At 49.7% G+C, this 22,864-nt stretch overlaps 31 non-coding genes across 31 annotated transcripts; all 31 read left to right on the plus strand.

Moving 5' to 3' along the window:
- The first annotated feature begins 135 nt into the window (after positions 1–135).
- On the plus strand, positions 136–208 carry Trnak-uuu. Its single transcript has one exon. It is a non-coding gene; the product is annotated as a tRNA-Lys (tRNA).
- Positions 209–346: 138 nt separating this feature from the next.
- Positions 347–428, plus strand: Trnas-cga. Its single transcript has one exon. It is a non-coding gene; the product is annotated as a tRNA-Ser (tRNA).
- Positions 429–1,130: 702 nt separating this feature from the next.
- On the plus strand, positions 1,131–1,212 carry Trnas-uga. The gene has a single exon. It is a non-coding gene; the product is annotated as a tRNA-Ser (tRNA).
- Positions 1,213–2,394: 1,182 nt separating this feature from the next.
- Positions 2,395–2,467, plus strand: Trnak-uuu. Its single transcript has one exon. It is a non-coding gene; the product is annotated as a tRNA-Lys (tRNA).
- Positions 2,468–2,605: 138 nt separating this feature from the next.
- Positions 2,606–2,687, plus strand: Trnas-cga. Its single transcript has one exon. It is a non-coding gene; the product is annotated as a tRNA-Ser (tRNA).
- A 702-nt stretch (positions 2,688–3,389) lies between these two features.
- Trnas-uga lies at positions 3,390–3,471 on the plus strand. The gene has a single exon. It is a non-coding gene; the product is annotated as a tRNA-Ser (tRNA).
- Positions 3,472–4,653: 1,182 nt separating this feature from the next.
- On the plus strand, positions 4,654–4,726 carry Trnak-uuu. The gene has a single exon. It is a non-coding gene; the product is annotated as a tRNA-Lys (tRNA).
- A 138-nt stretch (positions 4,727–4,864) lies between these two features.
- On the plus strand, positions 4,865–4,946 carry Trnas-cga. The gene has a single exon. It is a non-coding gene; the product is annotated as a tRNA-Ser (tRNA).
- Positions 4,947–5,648: 702 nt separating this feature from the next.
- Positions 5,649–5,730, plus strand: Trnas-uga. Its single transcript has one exon. It is a non-coding gene; the product is annotated as a tRNA-Ser (tRNA).
- A 1,182-nt stretch (positions 5,731–6,912) lies between these two features.
- Positions 6,913–6,985, plus strand: Trnak-uuu. Its single transcript has one exon. It is a non-coding gene; the product is annotated as a tRNA-Lys (tRNA).
- A 138-nt stretch (positions 6,986–7,123) lies between these two features.
- Positions 7,124–7,205, plus strand: Trnas-cga. The gene has a single exon. It is a non-coding gene; the product is annotated as a tRNA-Ser (tRNA).
- A 702-nt stretch (positions 7,206–7,907) lies between these two features.
- Positions 7,908–7,989, plus strand: Trnas-uga. Its single transcript has one exon. It is a non-coding gene; the product is annotated as a tRNA-Ser (tRNA).
- Positions 7,990–9,171: 1,182 nt separating this feature from the next.
- Positions 9,172–9,244, plus strand: Trnak-uuu. The gene has a single exon. It is a non-coding gene; the product is annotated as a tRNA-Lys (tRNA).
- Positions 9,245–9,382: 138 nt separating this feature from the next.
- Positions 9,383–9,464, plus strand: Trnas-cga. Its single transcript has one exon. It is a non-coding gene; the product is annotated as a tRNA-Ser (tRNA).
- Positions 9,465–10,166: 702 nt separating this feature from the next.
- Trnas-uga lies at positions 10,167–10,248 on the plus strand. The gene has a single exon. It is a non-coding gene; the product is annotated as a tRNA-Ser (tRNA).
- Positions 10,249–11,430: 1,182 nt separating this feature from the next.
- On the plus strand, positions 11,431–11,503 carry Trnak-uuu. Its single transcript has one exon. It is a non-coding gene; the product is annotated as a tRNA-Lys (tRNA).
- Positions 11,504–11,641: 138 nt separating this feature from the next.
- On the plus strand, positions 11,642–11,723 carry Trnas-cga. The gene has a single exon. It is a non-coding gene; the product is annotated as a tRNA-Ser (tRNA).
- Positions 11,724–12,425: 702 nt separating this feature from the next.
- On the plus strand, positions 12,426–12,507 carry Trnas-uga. The gene has a single exon. It is a non-coding gene; the product is annotated as a tRNA-Ser (tRNA).
- Positions 12,508–13,689: 1,182 nt separating this feature from the next.
- Positions 13,690–13,762, plus strand: Trnak-uuu. The gene has a single exon. It is a non-coding gene; the product is annotated as a tRNA-Lys (tRNA).
- A 138-nt stretch (positions 13,763–13,900) lies between these two features.
- Trnas-cga lies at positions 13,901–13,982 on the plus strand. The gene has a single exon. It is a non-coding gene; the product is annotated as a tRNA-Ser (tRNA).
- A 702-nt stretch (positions 13,983–14,684) lies between these two features.
- Trnas-uga lies at positions 14,685–14,766 on the plus strand. Its single transcript has one exon. It is a non-coding gene; the product is annotated as a tRNA-Ser (tRNA).
- Positions 14,767–15,948: 1,182 nt separating this feature from the next.
- Positions 15,949–16,021, plus strand: Trnak-uuu. Its single transcript has one exon. It is a non-coding gene; the product is annotated as a tRNA-Lys (tRNA).
- Positions 16,022–16,159: 138 nt separating this feature from the next.
- On the plus strand, positions 16,160–16,241 carry Trnas-cga. Its single transcript has one exon. It is a non-coding gene; the product is annotated as a tRNA-Ser (tRNA).
- Positions 16,242–16,943: 702 nt separating this feature from the next.
- On the plus strand, positions 16,944–17,025 carry Trnas-uga. Its single transcript has one exon. It is a non-coding gene; the product is annotated as a tRNA-Ser (tRNA).
- Positions 17,026–18,207: 1,182 nt separating this feature from the next.
- Positions 18,208–18,280, plus strand: Trnak-uuu. Its single transcript has one exon. It is a non-coding gene; the product is annotated as a tRNA-Lys (tRNA).
- A 138-nt stretch (positions 18,281–18,418) lies between these two features.
- Positions 18,419–18,500, plus strand: Trnas-cga. The gene has a single exon. It is a non-coding gene; the product is annotated as a tRNA-Ser (tRNA).
- A 702-nt stretch (positions 18,501–19,202) lies between these two features.
- Trnas-uga lies at positions 19,203–19,284 on the plus strand. The gene has a single exon. It is a non-coding gene; the product is annotated as a tRNA-Ser (tRNA).
- A 1,182-nt stretch (positions 19,285–20,466) lies between these two features.
- Positions 20,467–20,539, plus strand: Trnak-uuu. The gene has a single exon. It is a non-coding gene; the product is annotated as a tRNA-Lys (tRNA).
- Positions 20,540–20,677: 138 nt separating this feature from the next.
- Positions 20,678–20,759, plus strand: Trnas-cga. The gene has a single exon. It is a non-coding gene; the product is annotated as a tRNA-Ser (tRNA).
- Positions 20,760–21,461: 702 nt separating this feature from the next.
- Positions 21,462–21,543, plus strand: Trnas-uga. The gene has a single exon. It is a non-coding gene; the product is annotated as a tRNA-Ser (tRNA).
- Positions 21,544–22,725: 1,182 nt separating this feature from the next.
- Trnak-uuu lies at positions 22,726–22,798 on the plus strand. Its single transcript has one exon. It is a non-coding gene; the product is annotated as a tRNA-Lys (tRNA).
- Positions 22,799–22,864: the final 66 nt, after the last annotated feature.

Raw genomic sequence — 22,864 nt, forward strand, 5'->3', positions numbered from 1 at the left:
TTAGCGGGATAAGTTTGTAGACAGCATGTAGGCGACGTTTTATTAGTAACGGCCCCATACAGCGATTGCACAACAGTAAAGGACATGAGTCAATGTATAGTTGTGCATTGTGGGAGGTTTTGCAGCCTCGTCCGAGCCCGGATAGCTCAGTTGGTAGAGCATTAGGCTTTTAACCTAAGGGTCCAGGGTTCAAGTCCCCGTCGAGGCGGAAATTTTAACACTTTGGTAGCGATTCGTCTGGTAGCGGTGGAAACGCTACGGAAAATAATGCAGTTACGCCGTTTACTGACACCACAGTGCTTTAAACGGTAGCAGTTGCATGTGTCGGGAGAACACCGCGCTAACGGCAGTCGTGGCCGAGTGGTTAAGGCGTCTGACTCGAAATCAGATTCCCTCTGGGAGCGTAGGTTCGAATCCTACCGGCTGCGTGCGATTTTGCGTACAGAGGAGCAAACATTTTCGCACACATGTGACATGCGTGGGCGAATGCGGGTGCAAACCAGTGACGCCATTCTCAACAAGACGAAAATTTCCGTTTTAAGAATACTGAGTTTTCGCGACGACCGCTGCTTACTGTGGCTATCGGTTCACCTCACACTGACACTGACGCTGGGACTGCAGAAAGCCGTCGCTGAGATCGTGAGTTCACAGATGTGCTCGAAAGTGATGGACAGAGCGAACATTTCATTTTCTTTTTAAGAATCGCAATTTCCATCACTCGAGTGCGGCCAAAGCAGTGGTGCAGCGTTTCTTTTCTTAAGATCTCGCAGCTGCTTGGAGGTATGTCGATCGTTTTAAGACGACAGAAAACTAGCGTCAGCGGTGCGTCAGTGGGAAGTCGGTGAAGTCGCCATTGGAGCCATAAGCCAGTAATTACGACATACGAATCACTCGCGCACCGCGCAGCTGTACGATAATGCTCGTGCGTGGGCCCGCATAGCTGAGTCGGTAGAGCGCTAGGTTTTCAACCAAAGGGTCCTGGGTTCAAGTCCCTGTCTGGGCGAAAATTAATACACTTTCGTAACGGCTAATGGAAACCCTACAGAAAAGAGTGAGGCCACGCCGTTTTCTGCCATCAGATTGCTTCTAAAGATGGCGGTTTCAGTTGTCGGGAGTCGCTTCCGCCACCGGCAGTCGTGGCCGAGTGGTTAAGGCGTCTGACTTGAAATCAGATTCCCTCTGGGAGCGTAGGTTCGAGTCCTGCCGACTGCGAAAATTTTCTCGCTCTCAAAAGGCGGACGTTCAGCTGCATCCTAGCAGTTGCGTCACTACTAAACACGTGGGTCACCAGCAATGTGCAGTGCTATTTGATCCAGGGCGCAGCGTTACAGTCGCGCCCAGAAGCCGCAGCTCATCTCCGCGTCTCACAGCCGTCCACCTGGTGTTAGTACAAGTGTCGCCTCACTGGGCAGTGCAGATGTGTCCATTTTAGCTTGCAGACGATGACGTGTAGCAATTTATGAGCTAACGCAAGTCGTATGTTTTACCGTGTGTATCTGCTAGATACTGCCTCTCATACGGTGGAGAGACTCACTCCTTCTTGTGTCTCGTTCTCCGCACACGAGTTGCCCCTGGCATCGATATAGCACGGGTTTTCTAGCGTCAGCGAAGTCAATATTACACGAATCGAGTCGACATGTTTGCTTGTTACGATGACGGAAGAAGAAGAAATGTGTGTGGAACTTCACTGCATCGGCTGCTCGCCTTTCAGCGCCCCTGTGTCTTATCAGACGAAGGTGACTGTGAAATTGGCAACGAGGCAGAGGTTAACGAACACATGCAAATGGCAACCTTCAACGTCAGCCGAAATAGACTGAAGATCTAAAGGTCCCTGGTTCGATCCCGGGTTTCGGCAGGTATTCGTTTTGATGCGACGCCAATGGAATTACTCTGCGTTTGTGATAATGCAACTACCGCTGACAACAAAAATGACTCTCTCCTGTAGCTGTTCTGGTTGTCTAGTGCATGCCATAAGAGGAACTCACTAGACAACTAACTCCCCTAGAAGCAAAAGAATTAAAAATATCCTACCGACTGCATTCCTTTTTCTGTGTCAGGTGGTGAAGAACGTCTTCAACGGAACCGTGAAATGAGCGAAAGCGTGGGAAACATTGCATTCGAAATGCTTGTGAATTTTCCAATTGCCCAGTGAGTGTCGACAAAACACGTAAATTCTCTGCTCCGACGTATGAGGCGTAACAACTAGTGCAATTTGTTGTTGCATCGTGTGCCAGCAGTCTTCGAGAGTGTGTTACGAGCTTAGCGGGATAAGTTTGTAGACAGCATGTAGGCGACGTTTTATTAGTAACGGCCCCATACAGCGATTGCACAACAGTAAAGGACATGAGTCAATGTATAGTTGTGCATTGTGGGAGGTTTTGCAGCCTCGTCCGAGCCCGGATAGCTCAGTTGGTAGAGCATTAGGCTTTTAACCTAAGGGTCCAGGGTTCAAGTCCCCGTCGAGGCGGAAATTTTAACACTTTGGTAGCGATTCGTCTGGTAGCGGTGGAAACGCTACGGAAAATAATGCAGTTACGCCGTTTACTGACACCACAGTGCTTTAAACGGTAGCAGTTGCATGTGTCGGGAGAACACCGCGCTAACGGCAGTCGTGGCCGAGTGGTTAAGGCGTCTGACTCGAAATCAGATTCCCTCTGGGAGCGTAGGTTCGAATCCTACCGGCTGCGTGCGATTTTGCGTACAGAGGAGCAAACATTTTCGCACACATGTGACATGCGTGGGCGAATGCGGGTGCAAACCAGTGACGCCATTCTCAACAAGACGAAAATTTCCGTTTTAAGAATACTGAGTTTTCGCGACGACCGCTGCTTACTGTGGCTATCGGTTCACCTCACACTGACACTGACGCTGGGACTGCAGAAAGCCGTCGCTGAGATCGTGAGTTCACAGATGTGCTCGAAAGTGATGGACAGAGCGAACATTTCATTTTCTTTTTAAGAATCGCAATTTCCATCACTCGAGTGCGGCCAAAGCAGTGGTGCAGCGTTTCTTTTCTTAAGATCTCGCAGCTGCTTGGAGGTATGTCGATCGTTTTAAGACGACAGAAAACTAGCGTCAGCGGTGCGTCAGTGGGAAGTCGGTGAAGTCGCCATTGGAGCCATAAGCCAGTAATTACGACATACGAATCACTCGCGCACCGCGCAGCTGTACGATAATGCTCGTGCGTGGGCCCGCATAGCTGAGTCGGTAGAGCGCTAGGTTTTCAACCAAAGGGTCCTGGGTTCAAGTCCCTGTCTGGGCGAAAATTAATACACTTTCGTAACGGCTAATGGAAACCCTACAGAAAAGAGTGAGGCCACGCCGTTTTCTGCCATCAGATTGCTTCTAAAGATGGCGGTTTCAGTTGTCGGGAGTCGCTTCCGCCACCGGCAGTCGTGGCCGAGTGGTTAAGGCGTCTGACTTGAAATCAGATTCCCTCTGGGAGCGTAGGTTCGAGTCCTGCCGACTGCGAAAATTTTCTCGCTCTCAAAAGGCGGACGTTCAGCTGCATCCTAGCAGTTGCGTCACTACTAAACACGTGGGTCACCAGCAATGTGCAGTGCTATTTGATCCAGGGCGCAGCGTTACAGTCGCGCCCAGAAGCCGCAGCTCATCTCCGCGTCTCACAGCCGTCCACCTGGTGTTAGTACAAGTGTCGCCTCACTGGGCAGTGCAGATGTGTCCATTTTAGCTTGCAGACGATGACGTGTAGCAATTTATGAGCTAACGCAAGTCGTATGTTTTACCGTGTGTATCTGCTAGATACTGCCTCTCATACGGTGGAGAGACTCACTCCTTCTTGTGTCTCGTTCTCCGCACACGAGTTGCCCCTGGCATCGATATAGCACGGGTTTTCTAGCGTCAGCGAAGTCAATATTACACGAATCGAGTCGACATGTTTGCTTGTTACGATGACGGAAGAAGAAGAAATGTGTGTGGAACTTCACTGCATCGGCTGCTCGCCTTTCAGCGCCCCTGTGTCTTATCAGACGAAGGTGACTGTGAAATTGGCAACGAGGCAGAGGTTAACGAACACATGCAAATGGCAACCTTCAACGTCACCCGAAATAGACTGAAGATCTAAAGGTCCCTGGTTCGATCCCGGGTTTCGGCAGGTATTCGTTTTGATGCGACGCCAATGGAATTACTCTGCGTTTGTGATAATGCAACTACCGCTGACAACAAAAATGACTCTCTCCTGTAGCTGTTCTGGTTGTCTAGTGCATGCCATAAGAGGAACTCACTAGACAACTAACTCCCCTAGAAGCAAAAGAATTAAAAATATCCTACCGACTGCATTCCTTTTTCTGTGTCAGGTGGTGAAGAACGTCTTCAACGGAACCGTGAAATGAGCGAAAGCGTGGGAAACATTGCATTCGAAATGCTTGTGAATTTTCCAATTGCCCAGTGAGTGTCGACAAAACACGTAAATTCTCTGCTCCGACGTATGAGGCGTAACAACTAGTGCAATTTGTTGTTGCATCGTGTGCCAGCAGTCTTCGAGAGTGTGTTACGAGCTTAGCGGGATAAGTTTGTAGACAGCATGTAGGCGACGTTTTATTAGTAACGGCCCCATACAGCGATTGCACAACAGTAAAGGACATGAGTCAATGTATAGTTGTGCATTGTGGGAGGTTTTGCAGCCTCGTCCGAGCCCGGATAGCTCAGTTGGTAGAGCATTAGGCTTTTAACCTAAGGGTCCAGGGTTCAAGTCCCCGTCGAGGCGGAAATTTTAACACTTTGGTAGCGATTCGTCTGGTAGCGGTGGAAACGCTACGGAAAATAATGCAGTTACGCCGTTTACTGACACCACAGTGCTTTAAACGGTAGCAGTTGCATGTGTCGGGAGAACACCGCGCTAACGGCAGTCGTGGCCGAGTGGTTAAGGCGTCTGACTCGAAATCAGATTCCCTCTGGGAGCGTAGGTTCGAATCCTACCGGCTGCGTGCGATTTTGCGTACAGAGGAGCAAACATTTTCGCACACATGTGACATGCGTGGGCGAATGCGGGTGCAAACCAGTGACGCCATTCTCAACAAGACGAAAATTTCCGTTTTAAGAATACTGAGTTTTCGCGACGACCGCTGCTTACTGTGGCTATCGGTTCACCTCACACTGACACTGACGCTGGGACTGCAGAAAGCCGTCGCTGAGATCGTGAGTTCACAGATGTGCTCGAAAGTGATGGACAGAGCGAACATTTCATTTTCTTTTTAAGAATCGCAATTTCCATCACTCGAGTGCGGCCAAAGCAGTGGTGCAGCGTTTCTTTTCTTAAGATCTCGCAGCTGCTTGGAGGTATGTCGATCGTTTTAAGACGACAGAAAACTAGCGTCAGCGGTGCGTCAGTGGGAAGTCGGTGAAGTCGCCATTGGAGCCATAAGCCAGTAATTACGACATACGAATCACTCGCGCACCGCGCAGCTGTACGATAATGCTCGTGCGTGGGCCCGCATAGCTGAGTCGGTAGAGCGCTAGGTTTTCAACCAAAGGGTCCTGGGTTCAAGTCCCTGTCTGGGCGAAAATTAATACACTTTCGTAACGGCTAATGGAAACCCTACAGAAAAGAGTGAGGCCACGCCGTTTTCTGCCATCAGATTGCTTCTAAAGATGGCGGTTTCAGTTGTCGGGAGTCGCTTCCGCCACTGGCAGTCGTGGCCGAGTGGTTAAGGCGTCTGACTTGAAATCAGATTCCCTCTGGGAGCGTAGGTTCGAGTCCTGCCGACTGCGAAAATTTTCTCGCTCTCAAAAGGCGGACGTTCAGCTGCATCCTAGCAGTTGCGTCACTACTAAACACGTGGGTCACCAGCAATGTGCAGTGCTATTTGATCCAGGGCGCAGCGTTACAGTCGCGCCCAGAAGCCGCAGCTCATCTCCGCGTCTCACAGCCGTCCACCTGGTGTTAGTACAAGTGTCGCCTCACTGGGCAGTGCAGATGTGTCCATTTTAGCTTGCAGACGATGACGTGTAGCAATTTATGAGCTAACGCAAGTCGTATGTTTTACCGTGTGTATCTGCTAGATACTGCCTCTCATACGGTGGAGAGACTCACTCCTTCTTGTGTCTCGTTCTCCGCACACGAGTTGCCCCTGGCATCGATATAGCACGGGTTTTCTAGCGTCAGCGAAGTCAATATTACACGAATCGAGTCGACATGTTTGCTTGTTACGATGACGGAAGAAGAAGAAATGTGTGTGGAACTTCACTGCATCGGCTGCTCGCCTTTCAGCGCCCCTGTGTCTTATCAGACGAAGGTGACTGTGAAATTGGCAACGAGGCAGAGGTTAACGAACACATGCAAATGGCAACCTTCAACGTCAGCCGAAATAGACTGAAGATCTAAAGGTCCCTGGTTCGATCCCGGGTTTCGGCAGGTATTCGTTTTGATGCGACGCCAATGGAATTACTCTGCGTTTGTGATAATGCAACTACCGCTGACAACAAAAATGACTCTCTCCTGTAGCTGTTCTGGTTGTCTAGTGCATGCCATAAGAGGAACTCACTAGACAACTAACTCCCCTAGAAGCAAAAGAATTAAAAATATCCTACCGACTGCATTCCTTTTTCTGTGTCAGGTGGTGAAGAACGTCTTCAACGGAACCGTGAAATGAGCGAAAGCGTGGGAAACATTGCATTCGAAATGCTTGTGAATTTTCCAATTGCCCAGTGAGTGTCGACAAAACACGTAAATTCTCTGCTCCGACGTATGAGGCGTAACAACTAGTGCAATTTGTTGTTGCATCGTGTGCCAGCAGTCTTCGAGAGTGTGTTACGAGCTTAGCGGGATAAGTTTGTAGACAGCATGTAGGCGACGTTTTATTAGTAACGGCCCCATACAGCGATTGCACAACAGTAAAGGACATGAGTCAATGTATAGTTGTGCATTGTGGGAGGTTTTGCAGCCTCGTCCGAGCCCGGATAGCTCAGTTGGTAGAGCATTAGGCTTTTAACCTAAGGGTCCAGGGTTCAAGTCCCCGTCGAGGCGGAAATTTTAACACTTTGGTAGCGATTCGTCTGGTAGCGGTGGAAACGCTACGGAAAATAATGCAGTTACGCCGTTTACTGACACCACAGTGCTTTAAACGGTAGCAGTTGCTTGTGTCGGGAGAACACCGCGCTAACGGCAGTCGTGGCCGAGTGGTTAAGGCGTCTGACTCGAAATCAGATTCCCTCTGGGAGCGTAGGTTCGAATCCTACCGGCTGCGTGCGATTTTGCGTACAGAGGAGCAAACATTTTCGCACACATGTGACATGCGTGGGCGAATGCGGGTGCAAACCAGTGACGCCATTCTCAACAAGACGAAAATTTCCGTTTTAAGAATACTGAGTTTTCGCGACGACCGCTGCTTACTGTGGCTATCGGTTCACCTCACACTGACACTGACGCTGGGACTGCAGAAAGCCGTCGCTGAGATCGTGAGTTCACAGATGTGCTCGAAAGTGATGGACAGAGCGAACATTTCATTTTCTTTTTAAGAATCGCAATTTCCATCACTCGAGTGCGGCCAAAGCAGTGGTGCAGCGTTTCTTTTCTTAAGATCTCGCAGCTGCTTGGAGGTATGTCGATCGTTTTAAGACGACAGAAAACTAGCGTCAGCGGTGCGTCAGTGGGAAGTCGGTGAAGTCGCCATTGGAGCCATAAGCCAGTAATTACGACATACGAATCACTCGCGCACCGCGCAGCTGTACGATAATGCTCGTGCGTGGGCCCGCATAGCTGAGTCGGTAGAGCGCTAGGTTTTCAACCAAAGGGTCCTGGGTTCAAGTCCCTGTCTGGGCGAAAATTAATACACTTTCGTAACGGCTAATGGAAACCCTACAGAAAAGAGTGAGGCCACGCCGTTTTCTGCCATCAGATTGCTTCTAAAGATGGCGGTTTCAGTTGTCGGGAGTCGCTTCCGCCACTGGCAGTCGTGGCCGAGTGGTTAAGGCGTCTGACTTGAAATCAGATTCCCTCTGGGAGCGTAGGTTCGAGTCCTGCCGACTGCGAAAATTTTCTCGCTCTCAAAAGGCGGACGTTCAGCTGCATCCTAGCAGTTGCGTCACTACTAAACACGTGGGTCACCAGCAATGTGCAGTGCTATTTGATCCAGGGCGCAGCGTTACAGTCGCGCCCAGAAGCCGCAGCTCATCTCCGCGTCTCACAGCCGTCCACCTGGTGTTAGTACAAGTGTCGCCTCACTGGGCAGTGCAGATGTGTCCATTTTAGCTTGCAGACGATGACGTGTAGCAATTTATGAGCTAACGCAAGTCGTATGTTTTACCGTGTGTATCTGCTAGATACTGCCTCTCATACGGTGGAGAGACTCACTCCTTCTTGTGTCTCGTTCTCCGCACACGAGTTGCCCCTGGCATCGATATAGCACGGGTTTTCTAGCGTCAGCGAAGTCAATATTACACGAATCGAGTCGACATGTTTGCTTGTTACGATGACGGAAGAAGAAGAAATGTGTGTGGAACTTCACTGCATCGGCTGCTCGCCTTTCAGCGCCCCTGTGTCTTATCAGACGAAGGTGACTGTGAAATTGGCAACGAGGCAGAGGTTAACGAACACATGCAAATGGCAACCTTCAACGTCAGCCGAAATAGACTGAAGATCTAAAGGTCCCTGGTTCGATCCCGGGTTTCGGCAGGTATTCGTTTTGATGCGACGCCAATGGAATTACTCTGCGTTTGTGATAATGCAACTACCGCTGACAACAAAAATGACTCTCTCCTGTAGCTGTTCTGGTTGTCTAGTGCATGCCATAAGAGGAACTCACTAGACAACTAACTCCCCTAGAAGCAAAAGAATTAAAAATATCCTACCGACTGCATTCCTTTTTCTGTGTCAGGTGGTGAAGAACGTCTTCAACGGAACCGTGAAATGAGCGAAAGCGTGGGAAACATTGCATTCGAAATGCTTGTGAATTTTCCAATTGCCCAGTGAGTGTCGACAAAACACGTAAATTCTCTGCTCCGACGTATGAGGCGTAACAACTAGTGCAATTTGTTGTTGCATCGTGTGCCAGCAGTCTTCGAGAGTGTGTTACGAGCTTAGCGGGATAAGTTTGTAGACAGCATGTAGGCGACGTTTTATTAGTAACGGCCCCATACAGCGATTGCACAACAGTAAAGGACATGAGTCAATGTATAGTTGTGCATTGTGGGAGGTTTTGCAGCCTCGTCCGAGCCCGGATAGCTCAGTTGGTAGAGCATTAGGCTTTTAACCTAAGGGTCCAGGGTTCAAGTCCCCGTCGAGGCGGAAATTTTAACACTTTGGTAGCGATTCGTCTGGTAGCGGTGGAAACGCTACGGAAAATAATGCAGTTACGCCGTTTACTGACACCACAGTGCTTTAAACGGTAGCAGTTGCATGTGTCGGGAGAACACCGCGCTAACGGCAGTCGTGGCCGAGTGGTTAAGGCGTCTGACTCGAAATCAGATTCCCTCTGGGAGCGTAGGTTCGAATCCTACCGGCTGCGTGCGATTTTGCGTACAGAGGAGCAAACATTTTCGCACACATGTGACATGCGTGGGCGAATGCGGGTGCAAACCAGTGACGCCATTCTCAACAAGACGAAAATTTCCGTTTTAAGAATACTGAGTTTTCGCGACGACCGCTGCTTACTGTGGCTATCGGTTCACCTCACACTGACACTGACGCTGGGACTGCAGAAAGCCGTCGCTGAGATCGTGAGTTCACAGATGTGCTCGAAAGTGATGGACAGAGCGAACATTTCATTTTCTTTTTAAGAATCGCAATTTCCATCACTCGAGTGCGGCCAAAGCAGTGGTGCAGCGTTTCTTTTCTTAAGATCTCGCAGCTGCTTGGAGGTATGTCGATCGTTTTAAGACGACAGAAAACTAGCGTCAGCGGTGCGTCAGTGGGAAGTCGGTGAAGTCGCCATTGGAGCCATAAGCCAGTAATTACGACATACGAATCACTCGCGCACCGCGCAGCTGTACGATAATGCTCGTGCGTGGGCCCGCATAGCTGAGTCGGTAGAGCGCTAGGTTTTCAACCAAAGGGTCCTGGGTTCAAGTCCCTGTCTGGGCGAAAATTAATACACTTTCGTAACGGCTAATGGAAACCCTACAGAAAAGAGTGAGGCCACGCCGTTTTCTGCCATCAGATTGCTTCTAAAGATGGCGGTTTCAGTTGTCGGGAGTCGCTTCCGCCACTGGCAGTCGTGGCCGAGTGGTTAAGGCGTCTGACTTGAAATCAGATTCCCTCTGGGAGCGTAGGTTCGAGTCCTGCCGACTGCGAAAATTTTCTCGCTCTCAAAAGGCGGACGTTCAGCTGCATCCTAGCAGTTGCGTCACTACTAAACACGTGGGTCACCAGCAATGTGCAGTGCTATTTGATCCAGGGCGCAGCGTTACAGTCGCGCCCAGAAGCCGCAGCTCATCTCCGCGTCTCACAGCCGTCCACCTGGTGTTAGTACAAGTGTCGCCTCACTGGGCAGTGCAGATGTGTCCATTTTAGCTTGCAGACGATGACGTGTAGCAATTTATGAGCTAACGCAAGTCGTATGTTTTACCGTGTGTATCTGCTAGATACTGCCTCTCATACGGTGGAGAGACTCACTCCTTCTTGTGTCTCGTTCTCCGCACACGAGTTGCCCCTGGCATCGATATAGCACGGGTTTTCTAGCGTCAGCGAAGTCAATATTACACGAATCGAGTCGACATGTTTGCTTGTTACGATGACGGAAGAAGAAGAAATGTGTGTGGAACTTCACTGCATCGGCTGCTCGCCTTTCAGCGCCCCTGTGTCTTATCAGACGAAGGTGACTGTGAAATTGGCAACGAGGCAGAGGTTAACGAACACATGCAAATGGCAACCTTCAACGTCAGCCGAAATAGACTGAAGATCTAAAGGTCCCTGGTTCGATCCCGGGTTTCGGCAGGTATTCGTTTTGATGCGACGCCAATGGAATTACTCTGCGTTTGTGATAATGCAACTACCGCTGACAACAAAAATGACTCTCTCCTGTAGCTGTTCTGGTTGTCTAGTGCATGCCATAAGAGGAACTCACTAGACAACTAACTCCCCTAGAAGCAAAAGAATTAAAAATATCCTACCGACTGCATTCCTTTTTCTGTGTCAGGTGGTGAAGAACGTCTTCAACGGAACCGTGAAATGAGCGAAAGCGTGGGAAACATTGCATTCGAAATGCTTGTGAATTTTCCAATTGCCCAGTGAGTGTCGACAAAACACGTAAATTCTCTGCTCCGACGTATGAGGCGTAACAACTAGTGCAATTTGTTGTTGCATCGTGTGCCAGCAGTCTTCGAGAGTGTGTTACGAGCTTAGCGGGATAAGTTTGTAGACAGCATGTAGGCGACGTTTTATTAGTAACGGCCCCATACAGCGATTGCACAACAGTAAAGGACATGAGTCAATGTATAGTTGTGCATTGTGGGAGGTTTTGCAGCCTCGTCCGAGCCCGGATAGCTCAGTTGGTAGAGCATTAGGCTTTTAACCTAAGGGTCCAGGGTTCAAGTCCCCGTCGAGGCGGAAATTTTAACACTTTGGTAGCGATTCGTCTGGTAGCGGTGGAAACGCTACGGAAAATAATGCAGTTACGCCGTTTACTGACACCACAGTGCTTTAAACGGTAGCAGTTGCTTGTGTCGGGAGAACACCGCGCTAACGGCAGTCGTGGCCGAGTGGTTAAGGCGTCTGACTCGAAATCAGATTCCCTCTGGGAGCGTAGGTTCGAATCCTACCGGCTGCGTGCGATTTTGCGTACAGAGGAGCAAACATTTTCGCACACATGTGACATGCGTGGGCGAATGCGGGTGCAAACCAGTGACGCCATTCTCAACAAGACGAAAATTTCCGTTTTAAGAATACTGAGTTTTCGCGACGACCGCTGCTTACTGTGGCTATCGGTTCACCTCACACTGACACTGACGCTGGGACTGCAGAAAGCCGTCGCTGAGATCGTGAGTTCACAGATGTGCTCGAAAGTGATGGACAGAGCGAACATTTCATTTTCTTTTTAAGAATCGCAATTTCCATCACTCGAGTGCGGCCAAAGCAGTGGTGCAGCGTTTCTTTTCTTAAGATCTCGCAGCTGCTTGGAGGTATGTCGATCGTTTTAAGACGACAGAAAACTAGCGTCAGCGGTGCGTCAGTGGGAAGTCGGTGAAGTCGCCATTGGAGCCATAAGCCAGTAATTACGACATACGAATCACTCGCGCACCGCGCAGCTGTACGATAATGCTCGTGCGTGGGCCCGCATAGCTGAGTCGGTAGAGCGCTAGGTTTTCAACCAAAGGGTCCTGGGTTCAAGTCCCTGTCTGGGCGAAAATTAATACACTTTCGTAACGGCTAATGGAAACCCTACAGAAAAGAGTGAGGCCACGCCGTTTTCTGCCATCAGATTGCTTCTAAAGATGGCGGTTTCAGTTGTCGGGAGTCGCTTCCGCCACTGGCAGTCGTGGCCGAGTGGTTAAGGCGTCTGACTTGAAATCAGATTCCCTCTGGGAGCGTAGGTTCGAGTCCTGCCGACTGCGAAAATTTTCTCGCTCTCAAAAGGCGGACGTTCAGCTGCATCCTAGCAGTTGCGTCACTACTAAACACGTGGGTCACCAGCAATGTGCAGTGCTATTTGATCCAGGGCGCAGCGTTACAGTCGCGCCCAGAAGCCGCAGCTCATCTCCGCGTCTCACAGCCGTCCACCTGGTGTTAGTACAAGTGTCGCCTCACTGGGCAGTGCAGATGTGTCCATTTTAGCTTGCAGACGATGACGTGTAGCAATTTATGAGCTAACGCAAGTCGTATGTTTTACCGTGTGTATCTGCTAGATACTGCCTCTCATACGGTGGAGAGACTCACTCCTTCTTGTGTCTCGTTCTCCGCACACGAGTTGCCCCTGGCATCGATATAGCACGGGTTTTCTAGCGTCAGCGAAGTCAATATTACACGAATCGAGTCGACATGTTTGCTTGTTACGATGACGGAAGAAGAAGAAATGTGTGTGGAACTTCACTGCATCGGCTGCTCGCCTTTCAGCGCCCCTGTGTCTTATCAGACGAAGGTGACTGTGAAATTGGCAACGAGGCAGAGGTTAACGAACACATGCAAATGGCAACCTTCAACGTCAGCCGAAATAGACTGAAGATCTAAAGGTCCCTGGTTCGATCCCGGGTTTCGGCAGGTATTCGTTTTGATGCGACGCCAATGGAATTACTCTGCGTTTGTGATAATGCAACTACCGCTGACAACAAAAATGACTCTCTCCTGTAGCTGTTCTGGTTGTCTAGTGCATGCCATAAGAGGAACTCACTAGACAACTAACTCCCCTAGAAGCAAAAGAATTAAAAATATCCTACCGACTGCATTCCTTTTTCTGTGTCAGGTGGTGAAGAACGTCTTCAACGGAACCGTGAAATGAGCGAAAGCGTGGGAAACATTGCATTCGAAATGCTTGTGAATTTTCCAATTGCCCAGTGAGTGTCGACAAAACACGTAAATTCTCTGCTCCGACGTATGAGGCGTAACAACTAGTGCAATTTGTTGTTGCATCGTGTGCCAGCAGTCTTCGAGAGTGTGTTACGAGCTTAGCGGGATAAGTTTGTAGACAGCATGTAGGCGACGTTTTATTAGTAACGGCCCCATACAGCGATTGCACAACAGTAAAGGACATGAGTCAATGTATAGTTGTGCATTGTGGGAGGTTTTGCAGCCTCGTCCGAGCCCGGATAGCTCAGTTGGTAGAGCATTAGGCTTTTAACCTAAGGGTCCAGGGTTCAAGTCCCCGTCGAGGCGGAAATTTTAACACTTTGGTAGCGATTCGTCTGGTAGCGGTGGAAACGCTACGGAAAATAATGCAGTTACGCCGTTTACTGACACCACAGTGCTTTAAACGGTAGCAGTTGCATGTGTCGGGAGAACACCGCGCTAACGGCAGTCGTGGCCGAGTGGTTAAGGCGTCTGACTCGAAATCAGATTCCCTCTGGGAGCGTAGGTTCGAATCCTACCGGCTGCGTGCGATTTTGCGTACAGAGGAGCAAACATTTTCGCACACATGTGACATGCGTGGGCGAATGCGGGTGCAAACCAGTGACGCCATTCTCAACAAGACGAAAATTTCCGTTTTAAGAATACTGAGTTTTCGCGACGACCGCTGCTTACTGTGGCTATCGGTTCACCTCACACTGACACTGACGCTGGGACTGCAGAAAGCCGTCGCTGAGATCGTGAGTTCACAGATGTGCTCGAAAGTGATGGACAGAGCGAACATTTCATTTTCTTTTTAAGAATCGCAATTTCCATCACTCGAGTGCGGCCAAAGCAGTGGTGCAGCGTTTCTTTTCTTAAGATCTCGCAGCTGCTTGGAGGTATGTCGATCGTTTTAAGACGACAGAAAACTAGCGTCAGCGGTGCGTCAGTGGGAAGTCGGTGAAGTCGCCATTGGAGCCATAAGCCAGTAATTACGACATACGAATCACTCGCGCACCGCGCAGCTGTACGATAATGCTCGTGCGTGGGCCCGCATAGCTGAGTCGGTAGAGCGCTAGGTTTTCAACCAAAGGGTCCTGGGTTCAAGTCCCTGTCTGGGCGAAAATTAATACACTTTCGTAACGGCTAATGGAAACCCTACAGAAAAGAGTGAGGCCACGCCGTTTTCTGCCATCAGATTGCTTCTAAAGATGGCGGTTTCAGTTGTCGGGAGTCGCTTCCGCCACTGGCAGTCGTGGCCGAGTGGTTAAGGCGTCTGACTTGAAATCAGATTCCCTCTGGGAGCGTAGGTTCGAGTCCTGCCGACTGCGAAAATTTTCTCGCTCTCAAAAGGCGGACGTTCAGCTGCATCCTAGCAGTTGCGTCACTACTAAACACGTGGGTCACCAGCAATGTGCAGTGCTATTTGATCCAGGGCGCAGCGTTACAGTCGCGCCCAGAAGCCGCAGCTCATCTCCGCGTCTCACAGCCGTCCACCTGGTGTTAGTACAAGTGTCGCCTCACTGGGCAGTGCAGATGTGTCCATTTTAGCTTGCAGACGATGACGTGTAGCAATTTATGAGCTAACGCAAGTCGTATGTTTTACCGTGTGTATCTGCTAGATACTGCCTCTCATACGGTGGAGAGACTCACTCCTTCTTGTGTCTCGTTCTCCGCACACGAGTTGCCCCTGGCATCGATATAGCACGGGTTTTCTAGCGTCAGCGAAGTCAATATTACACGAATCGAGTCGACATGTTTGCTTGTTACGATGACGGAAGAAGAAGAAATGTGTGTGGAACTTCACTGCATCGGCTGCTCGCCTTTCAGCGCCCCTGTGTCTTATCAGACGAAGGTGACTGTGAAATTGGCAACGAGGCAGAGGTTAACGAACACATGCAAATGGCAACCTTCAACGTCAGCCGAAATAGACTGAAGATCTAAAGGTCCCTGGTTCGATCCCGGGTTTCGGCAGGTATTCGTTTTGATGCGACGCCAATGGAATTACTCTGCGTTTGTGATAATGCAACTACCGCTGACAACAAAAATGACTCTCTCCTGTAGCTGTTCTGGTTGTCTAGTGCATGCCATAAGAGGAACTCACTAGACAACTAACTCCCCTAGAAGCAAAAGAATTAAAAATATCCTACCGACTGCATTCCTTTTTCTGTGTCAGGTGGTGAAGAACGTCTTCAACGGAACCGTGAAATGAGCGAAAGCGTGGGAAACATTGCATTCGAAATGCTTGTGAATTTTCCAATTGCCCAGTGAGTGTCGACAAAACACGTAAATTCTCTGCTCCGACGTATGAGGCGTAACAACTAGTGCAATTTGTTGTTGCATCGTGTGCCAGCAGTCTTCGAGAGTGTGTTACGAGCTTAGCGGGATAAGTTTGTAGACAGCATGTAGGCGACGTTTTATTAGTAACGGCCCCATACAGCGATTGCACAACAGTAAAGGACATGAGTCAATGTATAGTTGTGCATTGTGGGAGGTTTTGCAGCCTCGTCCGAGCCCGGATAGCTCAGTTGGTAGAGCATTAGGCTTTTAACCTAAGGGTCCAGGGTTCAAGTCCCCGTCGAGGCGGAAATTTTAACACTTTGGTAGCGATTCGTCTGGTAGCGGTGGAAACGCTACGGAAAATAATGCAGTTACGCCGTTTACTGACACCACAGTGCTTTAAACGGTAGCAGTTGCATGTGTCGGGAGAACACCGCGCTAACGGCAGTCGTGGCCGAGTGGTTAAGGCGTCTGACTCGAAATCAGATTCCCTCTGGGAGCGTAGGTTCGAATCCTACCGGCTGCGTGCGATTTTGCGTACAGAGGAGCAAACATTTTCGCACACATGTGACATGCGTGGGCGAATGCGGGTGCAAACCAGTGACGCCATTCTCAACAAGACGAAAATTTCCGTTTTAAGAATACTGAGTTTTCGCGACGACCGCTGCTTACTGTGGCTATCGGTTCACCTCACACTGACACTGACGCTGGGACTGCAGAAAGCCGTCGCTGAGATCGTGAGTTCACAGATGTGCTCGAAAGTGATGGACAGAGCGAACATTTCATTTTCTTTTTAAGAATCGCAATTTCCATCACTCGAGTGCGGCCAAAGCAGTGGTGCAGCGTTTCTTTTCTTAAGATCTCGCAGCTGCTTGGAGGTATGTCGATCGTTTTAAGACGACAGAAAACTAGCGTCAGCGGTGCGTCAGTGGGAAGTCGGTGAAGTCGCCATTGGAGCCATAAGCCAGTAATTACGACATACGAATCACTCGCGCACCGCGCAGCTGTACGATAATGCTCGTGCGTGGGCCCGCATAGCTGAGTCGGTAGAGCGCTAGGTTTTCAACCAAAGGGTCCTGGGTTCAAGTCCCTGTCTGGGCGAAAATTAATACACTTTCGTAACGGCTAATGGAAACCCTACAGAAAAGAGTGAGGCCACGCCGTTTTCTGCCATCAGATTGCTTCTAAAGATGGCGGTTTCAGTTGTCGGGAGTCGCTTCCGCCACTGGCAGTCGTGGCCGAGTGGTTAAGGCGTCTGACTTGAAATCAGATTCCCTCTGGGAGCGTAGGTTCGAGTCCTGCCGACTGCGAAAATTTTCTCGCTCTCAAAAGGCGGACGTTCAGCTGCATCCTAGCAGTTGCGTCACTACTAAACACGTGGGTCACCAGCAATGTGCAGTGCTATTTGATCCAGGGCGCAGCGTTACAGTCGCGCCCAGAAGCCGCAGCTCATCTCCGCGTCTCACAGCCGTCCACCTGGTGTTAGTACAAGTGTCGCCTCACTGGGCAGTGCAGATGTGTCCATTTTAGCTTGCAGACGATGACGTGTAGCAATTTATGAGCTAACGCAAGTCGTATGTTTTACCGTGTGTATCTGCTAGATACTGCCTCTCATACGGTGGAGAGACTCACTCCTTCTTGTGTCTCGTTCTCCGCACACGAGTTGCCCCTGGCATCGATATAGCACGGGTTTTCTAGCGTCAGCGAAGTCAATATTACACGAATCGAGTCGACATGTTTGCTTGTTACGATGACGGAAGAAGAAGAAATGTGTGTGGAACTTCACTGCATCGGCTGCTCGCCTTTCAGCGCCCCTGTGTCTTATCAGACGAAGGTGACTGTGAAATTGGCAACGAGGCAGAGGTTAACGAACACATGCAAATGGCAACCTTCAACGTCAGCCGAAATAGACTGAAGATCTAAAGGTCCCTGGTTCGATCCCGGGTTTCGGCAGGTATTCGTTTTGATGCGACGCCAATGGAATTACTCTGCGTTTGTGATAATGCAACTACCGCTGACAACAAAAATGACTCTCTCCTGTAGCTGTTCTGGTTGTCTAGTGCATGCCATAAGAGGAACTCACTAGACAACTAACTCCCCTAGAAGCAAAAGAATTAAAAATATCCTACCGACTGCATTCCTTTTTCTGTGTCAGGTGGTGAAGAACGTCTTCAACGGAACCGTGAAATGAGCGAAAGCGTGGGAAACATTGCATTCGAAATGCTTGTGAATTTTCCAATTGCCCAGTGAGTGTCGACAAAACACGTAAATTCTCTGCTCCGACGTATGAGGCGTAACAACTAGTGCAATTTGTTGTTGCATCGTGTGCCAGCAGTCTTCGAGAGTGTGTTACGAGCTTAGCGGGATAAGTTTGTAGACAGCATGTAGGCGACGTTTTATTAGTAACGGCCCCATACAGCGATTGCACAACAGTAAAGGACATGAGTCAATGTATAGTTGTGCATTGTGGGAGGTTTTGCAGCCTCGTCCGAGCCCGGATAGCTCAGTTGGTAGAGCATTAGGCTTTTAACCTAAGGGTCCAGGGTTCAAGTCCCCGTCGAGGCGGAAATTTTAACACTTTGGTAGCGATTCGTCTGGTAGCGGTGGAAACGCTACGGAAAATAATGCAGTTACGCCGTTTACTGACACCACAGTGCTTTAAACGGTAGCAGTTGCATGTGTCGGGAGAACACCGCGCTAACGGCAGTCGTGGCCGAGTGGTTAAGGCGTCTGACTCGAAATCAGATTCCCTCTGGGAGCGTAGGTTCGAATCCTACCGGCTGCGTGCGATTTTGCGTACAGAGGAGCAAACATTTTCGCACACATGTGACATGCGTGGGCGAATGCGGGTGCAAACCAGTGACGCCATTCTCAACAAGACGAAAATTTCCGTTTTAAGAATACTGAGTTTTCGCGACGACCGCTGCTTACTGTGGCTATCGGTTCACCTCACACTGACACTGACGCTGGGACTGCAGAAAGCCGTCGCTGAGATCGTGAGTTCACAGATGTGCTCGAAAGTGATGGACAGAGCGAACATTTCATTTTCTTTTTAAGAATCGCAATTTCCATCACTCGAGTGCGGCCAAAGCAGTGGTGCAGCGTTTCTTTTCTTAAGATCTCGCAGCTGCTTGGAGGTATGTCGATCGTTTTAAGACGACAGAAAACTAGCGTCAGCGGTGCGTCAGTGGGAAGTCGGTGAAGTCGCCATTGGAGCCATAAGCCAGTAATTACGACATACGAATCACTCGCGCACCGCGCAGCTGTACGATAATGCTCGTGCGTGGGCCCGCATAGCTGAGTCGGTAGAGCGCTAGGTTTTCAACCAAAGGGTCCTGGGTTCAAGTCCCTGTCTGGGCGAAAATTAATACACTTTCGTAACGGCTAATGGAAACCCTACAGAAAAGAGTGAGGCCACGCCGTTTTCTGCCATCAGATTGCTTCTAAAGATGGCGGTTTCAGTTGTCGGGAGTCGCTTCCGCCACTGGCAGTCGTGGCCGAGTGGTTAAGGCGTCTGACTTGAAATCAGATTCCCTCTGGGAGCGTAGGTTCGAGTCCTGCCGACTGCGAAAATTTTCTCGCTCTCAAAAGGCGGACGTTCAGCTGCATCCTAGCAGTTGCGTCACTACTAAACACGTGGGTCACCAGCAATGTGCAGTGCTATTTGATCCAGGGCGCAGCGTTACAGTCGCGCCCAGAAGCCGCAGCTCATCTCCGCGTCTCACAGCCGTCCACCTGGTGTTAGTACAAGTGTCGCCTCACTGGGCAGTGCAGATGTGTCCATTTTAGCTTGCAGACGATGACGTGTAGCAATTTATGAGCTAACGCAAGTCGTATGTTTTACCGTGTGTATCTGCTAGATACTGCCTCTCATACGGTGGAGAGACTCACTCCTTCTTGTGTCTCGTTCTCCGCACACGAGTTGCCCCTGGCATCGATATAGCACGGGTTTTCTAGCGTCAGCGAAGTCAATATTACACGAATCGAGTCGACATGTTTGCTTGTTACGATGACGGAAGAAGAAGAAATGTGTGTGGAACTTCACTGCATCGGCTGCTCGCCTTTCAGCGCCCCTGTGTCTTATCAGACGAAGGTGACTGTGAAATTGGCAACGAGGCAGAGGTTAACGAACACATGCAAATGGCAACCTTCAACGTCAGCCGAAATAGACTGAAGATCTAAAGGTCCCTGGTTCGATCCCGGGTTTCGGCAGGTATTCGTTTTGATGCGACGCCAATGGAATTACTCTGCGTTTGTGATAATGCAACTACCGCTGACAACAAAAATGACTCTCTCCTGTAGCTGTTCTGGTTGTCTAGTGCATGCCATAAGAGGAACTCACTAGACAACTAACTCCCCTAGAAGCAAAAGAATTAAAAATATCCTACCGACTGCATTCCTTTTTCTGTGTCAGGTGGTGAAGAACGTCTTCAACGGAACCGTGAAATGAGCGAAAGCGTGGGAAACATTGCATTCGAAATGCTTGTGAATTTTCCAATTGCCCAGTGAGTGTCGACAAAACACGTAAATTCTCTGCTCCGACGTATGAGGCGTAACAACTAGTGCAATTTGTTGTTGCATCGTGTGCCAGCAGTCTTCGAGAGTGTGTTACGAGCTTAGCGGGATAAGTTTGTAGACAGCATGTAGGCGACGTTTTATTAGTAACGGCCCCATACAGCGATTGCACAACAGTAAAGGACATGAGTCAATGTATAGTTGTGCATTGTGGGAGGTTTTGCAGCCTCGTCCGAGCCCGGATAGCTCAGTTGGTAGAGCATTAGGCTTTTAACCTAAGGGTCCAGGGTTCAAGTCCCCGTCGAGGCGGAAATTTTAACACTTTGGTAGCGATTCGTCTGGTAGCGGTGGAAACGCTACGGAAAATAATGCAGTTACGCCGTTTACTGACACCACAGTGCTTTAAACGGTAGCAGTTGCATGTGTCGGGAGAACACCGCGCTAACGGCAGTCGTGGCCGAGTGGTTAAGGCGTCTGACTCGAAATCAGATTCCCTCTGGGAGCGTAGGTTCGAATCCTACCGGCTGCGTGCGATTTTGCGTACAGAGGAGCAAACATTTTCGCACACATGTGACATGCGTGGGCGAATGCGGGTGCAAACCAGTGACGCCATTCTCAACAAGACGAAAATTTCCGTTTTAAGAATACTGAGTTTTCGCGACGACCGCTGCTTACTGTGGCTATCGGTTCACCTCACACTGACACTGACGCTGGGACTGCAGAAAGCCGTCGCTGAGATCGTGAGTTCACAGATGTGCTCGAAAGTGATGGACAGAGCGAACATTTCATTTTCTTTTTAAGAATCGCAATTTCCATCACTCGAGTGCGGCCAAAGCAGTGGTGCAGCGTTTCTTTTCTTAAGATCTCGCAGCTGCTTGGAGGTATGTCGATCGTTTTAAGACGACAGAAAACTAGCGTCAGCGGTGCGTCAGTGGGAAGTCGGTGAAGTCGCCATTGGAGCCATAAGCCAGTAATTACGACATACGAATCACTCGCGCACCGCGCAGCTGTACGATAATGCTCGTGCGTGGGCCCGCATAGCTGAGTCGGTAGAGCGCTAGGTTTTCAACCAAAGGGTCCTGGGTTCAAGTCCCTGTCTGGGCGAAAATTAATACACTTTCGTAACGCCTAATGGAAACCCTACAGAAAAGAGTGAGGCCACGCCGTTTTCTGCCATCAGATTGCTTCTAAAGATGGCGGTTTCAGTTGTCGGGAGTCGCTTCCGCCACTGGCAGTCGTGGCCGAGTGGTTAAGGCGTCTGACTTGAAATCAGATTCCCTCTGGGAGCGTAGGTTCGAGTCCTGCCGACTGCGAAAATTTTCTCGCTCTCAAAAGGCGGACGTTCAGCTGCATCCTAGCAGTTGCGTCACTACTAAACACGTGGGTCACCAGCAATGTGCAGTGCTATTTGATCCAGGGCGCAGCGTTACAGTCGCGCCCAGAAGCCGCAGCTCATCTCCGCGTCTCACAGCCGTCCACCTGGTGTTAGTACAAGTGTCGCCTCACTGGGCAGTGCAGATGTGTCCATTTTAGCTTGCAGACGATGACGTGTAGCAATTTATGAGCTAACGCAAGTCGTATGTTTTACCGTGTGTATCTGCTAGATACTGCCTCTCATACGGTGGAGAGACTCACTCCTTCTTGTGTCTCGTTCTCCGCACACGAGTTGCCCCTGGCATCGATATAGCACGGGTTTTCTAGCGTCAGCGAAGTCAATATTACACGAATCGAGTCGACATGTTTGCTTGTTACGATGACGGAAGAAGAAGAAATGTGTGTGGAACTTCACTGCATCGGCTGCTCGCCTTTCAGCGCCCCTGTGTCTTATCAGACGAAGGTGACTGTGAAATTGGCAACGAGGCAGAGGTTAACGAACACATGCAAATGGCAACCTTCAACGTCAGCCGAAATAGACTGAAGATCTAAAGGTCCCTGGTTCGATCCCGGGTTTCGGCAGGTATTCGTTTTGATGCGACGCCAATGGAATTACTCTGCGTTTGTGATAATGCAACTACCGCTGACAACAAAAATGACTCTCTCCTGTAGCTGTTCTGGTTGTCTAGTGCATGCCATAAGAGGAACTCACTAGACAACTAACTCCCCTAGAAGCAAAAGAATTAAAAATATCCTACCGACTGCATTCCTTTTTCTGTGTCAGGTGGTGAAGAACGTCTTCAACGGAACCGTGAAATGAGCGAAAGCGTGGGAAACATTGCATTCGAAATGCTTGTGAATTTTCCAATTGCCCAGTGAGTGTCGACAAAACACGTAAATTCTCTGCTCCGACGTATGAGGCGTAACAACTAGTGCAATTTGTTGTTGCATCGTGTGCCAGCAGTCTTCGAGAGTGTGTTACGAGCTTAGCGGGATAAGTTTGTAGACAGCATGTAGGCGACGTTTTATTAGTAACGGCCCCATACAGCGATTGCACAACAGTAAAGGACATGAGTCAATGTATAGTTGTGCATTGTGGGAGGTTTTGCAGCCTCGTCCGAGCCCGGATAGCTCAGTTGGTAGAGCATTAGGCTTTTAACCTAAGGGTCCAGGGTTCAAGTCCCCGTCGAGGCGGAAATTTTAACACTTTGGTAGCGATTCGTCTGGTAGCGGTGGAAACGCTACGGAAAATAATGCAGT

The sequence above is a fragment of the Schistocerca americana genome, unplaced genomic scaffold, assembly GCF_021461395.2.
Source record: "Schistocerca americana isolate TAMUIC-IGC-003095 unplaced genomic scaffold, iqSchAmer2.1 HiC_scaffold_954, whole genome shotgun sequence".
NCBI classification, from domain to species: Eukaryota; Metazoa; Arthropoda; class Insecta; order Orthoptera; family Acrididae; genus Schistocerca; species Schistocerca americana.